Below are 6,457 nucleotides of genomic sequence, written 5' to 3'. Positions count from 1 at the left end.
CATGCAGCAACTGGAAAGCGAGCCAGCCAAAACCGGGGGGGGGTGGGGGGGAGAGGCTGGGGGGGGGGGGAGGAGGAGGAGGAGGCAGGCTGCAAAAATCACCCAGTCCGGGGGAGCCTCATTGCATCCTCTTCCCCGACCCTCCCCAAAAAAAAAAAAAAAAAAAAAATATCACCCCCTTCCCCCCCCCCCGCTTCCGATGGGTGCGAAAAAAAAATAATTACCCCAAACCACCACCTCTAAAATAAATTAAAAAAATATATATATATTCAAAAAAATAGCCCCCCTCCCGGCTCGGGGCTGCGTGTCCCCGCTGCTCGGCTCCGTGCTGAAAGCCCCCGGTCCTTCCCCCCCCGCAACCCCGCAACACCCCAAACCCACCCCCTCCGCTCCCGGGCCCGGGCGGCTCCGCTCGGGGGAGGGATGCGGGATGCAGCGGGGATGCGGAGCCGGCCGCCCCCTCCCCAGCCCGGGCATTTACCTACGTGGGGAGGCGCCGGTCCGAGAGCGGCTCATGGCGAGCGGCGGCAGCAGCGACAGCGCTGCGGACCTGCCCTTGCGGGGCTTCCCCCCGCCTCGCAGCCACACGCTCCTTTTCCCCAGCGAAACCCCGGCAGCGGCGCTTGGCCGCATTTTGAGTCCCACACGCCATCCTCACCCCGCCCTTCCTCCCGCCCGGGCTCGGCCCCGTCCTCCTCGCATCCCGGAGGGACCACCGGGCCGGGGGCGGGGGGGGACACGCCGCTGCCGGAGGGAGCAGGGGGGGTCCGGGGGTGCGGGATGGGATGGGAGCCCCGAACTCCGCCGCGCTTCCCACGGCACCTCCCTCCCTCCGCCCGCTGCTTCCCAGCGACGGCCCCTCTTTGGGGGGGGTCTCTCCAGCCCCCCCTTTGTGTGGGGGGTCTCCCCGGCCCCTCTTTGGGGGGGGTCTCTCCAGCCCCCCCTTTGTGTGGGGGGTCTCCCCGGCCCCTCTTTGGGGTGGTGTCTCTCCAGCCCCGCCTTTGTGTGGGGGGTCTCCCCGGCCCCTCTTTGGGGGGGTGTCTCTCCAGCCGCTCTTTGTGTGTGTGGGGTCTCTCCAGCCCCTCCTTGGGTTGGGGGGGGGCGGTGTCTCTCCAGCCCCTCTTTTGGTGTGGGGGTCTCCCCAGACCCTCTTTGTTGGTGTGGGGAGGGGTCTCCCCAGCACCTCTTTGGGGGGGGTCTCTCCAGCCCCTCTTTGTGTGTGTGTCTCTCCAGCTCCTCTTTGTGTGTGTGGGTCTCTCCAGCCCCTCCTTGGGGGGGGGGGTGTCTCTCCAGCCCCTCTTTTGGTGTGGGGGTCTCCCCAGACCCTCTTTGTTGGGGTGGGGGTGGGGGGGGTCTCCCCAGACCCTCTTTGTGTGTGTATGTGGGGGGTGTCTCCCCAGCCCTTTGCCCCCGGGGTCCTCCCATCTCAGGGAAGATGCCTGAAGGGGCACCTGAGGGAGGCTGGGGGGTGCCCAGCCCTTCTTTGAGCGATTCCCACCTGGATTTGGCCCCCTAAGAAAAGCCGGGGTGAAGCAGAGACAGGAGACCCCGCTCACTTTTAATAACGGGAATAAAATGACCCCCTACAACTCTGTCCCATCCGTCAAACCTGAGATCTAAGGTCCAAGCAAAAGGTCGTGCTTCAGGTTCTCCCCCGGTTGTATTTCACCAGGCTGTTTGGTCAGTCCCGCTCAGGCCCTGCTTAGGAGCTTCTGGGGAAAAGAAAAGAAAATAAGCGACAAGCCGACAACTTTTTGCTTGCTTGCTGGTTTGTTTGTGGCTCTCTTCAACGTAAGCCGTGCGAATCTGGGTGAGCAGAAGAGATTCCAGCCACCACGTGGGAAATGCGTGGTAGCACAGAGCTCGGTGGCTGTCACGTCGCGTCGCGCAGCGCCTTCATCTCCAGCTCCTCAAGGTGAGTCTCACCTTGCCGGAGCCCCAGGATCATTCATTTCTTTAGGCTTCTCAGGGCCATCCAAGTAGAGTTGGGCTTGTTCGGGGGTTTGCGTTCTCGCATCTTTGTTTTCCTCGTTCCTCAGGCCCCCACCAGCCTCCTTATGTAAGGACTGGCGTTATATAAACTCCATTCTTCAAGGAACAGTCATTAACCTACTACTGGGTATTGAAAATACCAAAATACTGTCACACAATTAAAATCACTAAATGGTGTCCTCAAATTAGAGCACAGATTGCATTGCAGATTTTCTTTTTTTTCTTTTTTTTTCTTTTTTTTTTTTTTTAATAATTAAACCACACACATGAAACATTTGATAAGCCAGGCACTTCATGCAAAAGAGCAGCAGGTGCTGGGAAGGCGCCTCTCGTCCGGTTCCCTCCTCAACCGCCCTCGGCCCTGGGCTGCTTTCGCTTCCGACTGAGCCGGAGGTGGGTCCTACCACCTCTCTGCAGACCTCGGCAGGAGTAATGCAGAGATAACGCAGCTGGTTGCTCTGCTAGTCGTAGAAAACACAGGCATTTTTAAAGTAATGGCCAAATAAAATCACGGGCGAGGACAATCTGAAGACAAGTGGGAAGGGATTTTTGCGTAGGTGAAGTTGTGCCTGGTCCTCAGCCAACGTTTCCCACCTCCCAGCCGTCCCCAGGCTGGGTCAGCTCTCAGCCGGGCTTCAGACACCGAGGAAAGATTTCCTCAGTGGCTCGGGGGCGAGCGGGTTCCTCAGCGTGCCTCCGGAGGAGCCCTCTTCCCTCGCCGTCCCTCTGGAGCAGGGGATGCCAAACCTCGCCGCTGTGATGGTTTTGTTCTTGCGCGCGCTGCACTCCCGGTTGCACCTCGTGCCCTTCACCTCCCGCCTACAGCTATCGAGCGGTGGGGCTGCCCCACGGTCAGCAAACTTCAGCCCAGCCCTGGGCACAACGGCGCTAACGAAGGGGGCAGCGCGAGGGTCCTCTCTTGCCCCCTCCGGCACCACCCAGAGAGCAGGATTGACTAAATCCGACAGGCTCGCAGGGCCGCCAACGGGGAGAGCAGCCATGAAATTACCGCCGTCCCCATTAAATCCAGTCGCCACGCAGAACGCTTGAGTCAATGATCTCCCGTGGCACTGAATTACAGCAGCAACTCCTTCTCCTCTCTCCGCTCCATCCTCCCTCGGTTGGCAGGAGCACCAAGCGACACCTGCCATTCCGCAGCCAGGAACAAACAGCTCACACTGGCTTTCGTTCAGCACGTCAGGCAAACAGGTTCCTCATGGTTCTTGCCGGCCCATTTTCAACATGCCCAGACCTGGCTGGACACTGGGAAGCTCCTCTTGCCCCATCCTCCTGACCCCACCACGTCTAGGCGTGCTCCTTCGCCTTGGCGCAGACTCTGACTGGGTCTCTCAAGCAGCAGCTCTTCGCAGCAACCCGCGGTGGAAACGCCGAGTTCCGCACAGCCACGGCAGGGATCAGACCGGAGACAACCCGGGCAAACAGGAGCAGACTGCCTCTTCTTGCGGAAACAAACCAACATCTCTGCGAGCACCCACTGATGTCTTGGCTGCTCACAGCCCCGTGAGCTGCAGACCCAAGAACGACCCGAGGCCGTGCACGGTGTTCAGCCCATCTGGCCGTTCGTCTGCGTGTCTGCGGGAAATAAGGCCAAGAATTTTCTCCAGCGACTTCCAGCTAATGAAAAGAGGCAGCAGGGACGGGCCGTATTTGAGCAGAGTGACGTGATCCTTGTACGAGCCAGGACTGTCTTCTTAACGGAGGTGCGAACAGACGCTTAGTTTGGGGTTGCCACCGCAACGGTTTTACAATGGGTTTGTCACACTTATTCCCAATCGCTTTAATACCGCTGGAATTGAGCTGCTCCTTTTTGAAAACAAGCACCCGCACTACCTATGGCTCCTGGTCGGCTTCAAGTCTCACGTTGTACCGTCACCACCGTCCTCAGGCAGGTGAGTCCATCGTCTGCACTACAAGACCTCAGCAGCATTTGGCCAACCCCTAACCAAGCGCCCACCGCCTTTTCCTTTCTTCTGGCCCAACCCTGCTGTGGGACCTGGCGCTGCCACCCAGCCCCCTTCCGAGCTCAACACCTGAGGGCTTATAAAGTGTCGTTTAAACCCCAGCAACACTGGCTAAGATGACAAAAAAGACCAGAGCGCTCTGTAGGGGAACCACCTCGGATATTTTTTGCCCTGTGAGCATGCGGCCCCAGGTAGGAACGTTGTCCCAAGCCACGTCCGCAGGAACTGACCCCCTCTACTTTCCTCCTGAAGGGAGCACTGACCTCAGCTGACGTTCCGCGGTGTCACGCAAGTGAGAATTTATGGAAGAGACCAACAACAACCAGAGCTCACATTTCTCTCATTGTTATTTTTTCTCTTCTCCAAGAGCCCACTCAGCTCTCCTATACCCTCCCTATACCCCACTGACTTTTTTTATTCCCCTGTTTTATTACTCCCGTGCCGGTACAAGCGCTTGTGTTTGTCTTTGGTGGTACCTTCTCCTGAGCTCCTACACGTATGAGAAACAGAAGTCGAAGCTGGCTAATCTGCCTAGCAACAAATTCATTAGGCTGCTGCGTTGGGAAAATGTAGCCGGGCTCATTGATGTCTGCACAGGCAGCACCAGCGATACCGAAACCTGGGGAAGAAGGCTCTTGTCCACCACACGCGGTCTGATCGCGTTGTCTGTGTTACTCCGTGCACTCGGCCTTACAGGCAAGCGAAGGAAGCCAACGAGAGACACCTTCAGGGTAAGACACCAGCGGTGCAGAGGGGAGGAAAGGCATTGCTCTTCAACCACCTTTTATTTACATAAACCTCTTTGAAAGTCATGCTGATGTCTCTGACAGACAGAAGAATGCTCATGGATGTTACGAAGGTCTCAAGCAAGACGAGAAACACAGAAAACAGACACAAAATCAGAACTGACTTGCAGGAAAGAAAAACAGACGGCAAACTAGAGGCAAAGAGGGCTCTGCTGCTCCGCGCCTTACGGACAGGACCCGCGGAGGGCTGATGCGAGAGATGGAAACCTCAGGAAGTTCTTGGCAAAGACCTGCCCACGCAGGAGCAGCATCAACTTCGTGGCAGCAAGAGAGCAAAAAATCTTCTAAACGCGCTTCAATCACTGCTGTTCGTTAATCAATACGGCCTTTCAGAGAAAGTGAAAGAAGCGAGAGGAACGCTGACAAAACATCATCACTACCTTTAGAAAGGGAGGGACCCCTGGGAGGAATAATCTGCGTTTTAAAGCCACCTCTGCTGGCCTCATGGCAACAGGGAGGACACACCAGAGAGCCAAAAACTCTCACTTCCAGCAGGAATCTCCCATCACAGCCGCGTTCTGAACACCCCCAGTCTGTGCTCACAAGGCGTTAGCCCTTCTTCGCTTCCCTTCATTAACGGCGGCCAAGGATGGGGCTCAAAAAGAACCAGACCACCTTTCAGCGCGGAGGCGCATCCACAGGAGCATCGGCGTTCCCCCACGGCAGGGGCGAGCACACCACCGTCACGTACACCCCGCCCCAACTCAAAGGAAAAACACGTTCTTTTTCCCCCCTTTCCTTTAAACCGAAGTTTCTCTCAAAATTTCCTTTTGACACAGAAAATAACTTTGGCCTTGTGTTTAGCCAGTTTATTTTACACCTACGTATATATTTGTGGGTGTGTAGACACACGTGTGTCTCGAACAAGACCAGGACCCCGCAAAATTCCTGTATAAACTGCGCTTCGTTGTGGATTTCAACGCAGATGAAGCACAGGGAGACAAAGGAACTATATAAATGCATATATTTTCCACTAACCTTTAAGTTAAATGAGAAGTTACGTGTCAAAGTAGGAACAGCTTTAACTAAAGGACAAGTTTTTCTCACAGAAATTTGAAGTACTTTGAATGGGGCTGTGGATGACTCAGAATACTTGTGTCCATCCAGGTCATCCATCCATCCAAACGTCCTTCCACACACTGGTGAGTAAATGCCCAGCTCCCGGTGTAGCTTTTCCTTATGAACGGAACGTTTCGGACGGAAGGAAGAATTGTGTAACATCCCGTATCCTATATCATGGTTTTAGACCAAGGCTTCTCAGTCCAGCTGAAGCGATTCAGAGAACTGAAGTTCTACTAATTAATCCGTGCTTGGCACTACAGCAACCAGAATTCCCTGCCAGTTACACAGAGGAAAAGTACAATCTTTATGTAATAAAAAGGACGCTGCTGTAAATCTGCACATACACACAAAACACGGGTTAAAACATCCTGTTCGGGCTTTCGCTGCCTTTCTATGAAATAAGACCAGAAAGCGCGGTTAGGATGAATCGAGCTGGAAGTAGGAAACGTTTTCAAACGCTCCCCAAGCTTCCCCTTGCCACAGAGTGGACCCCGGGACTGATGCCGTGGAGGGAAGGCAAACTCTGCTCAAAATACTCAGTACCGTCCCTGCTTGAAACATCTTTTTAAAGAGCTCAACGAAAAGCAGCGCAGCCCTTACGGAATCATCTTCTCC

The sequence above is a fragment of the Chroicocephalus ridibundus genome, chromosome 16 (assembly GCF_963924245.1).
Source record: "Chroicocephalus ridibundus chromosome 16, bChrRid1.1, whole genome shotgun sequence".
NCBI classification, from domain to species: Eukaryota; Metazoa; Chordata; class Aves; order Charadriiformes; family Laridae; genus Chroicocephalus; species Chroicocephalus ridibundus.
The sequence above is the reverse complement of the archived record's forward strand: the minus strand, read 5'-3'. Positions refer to the sequence as shown.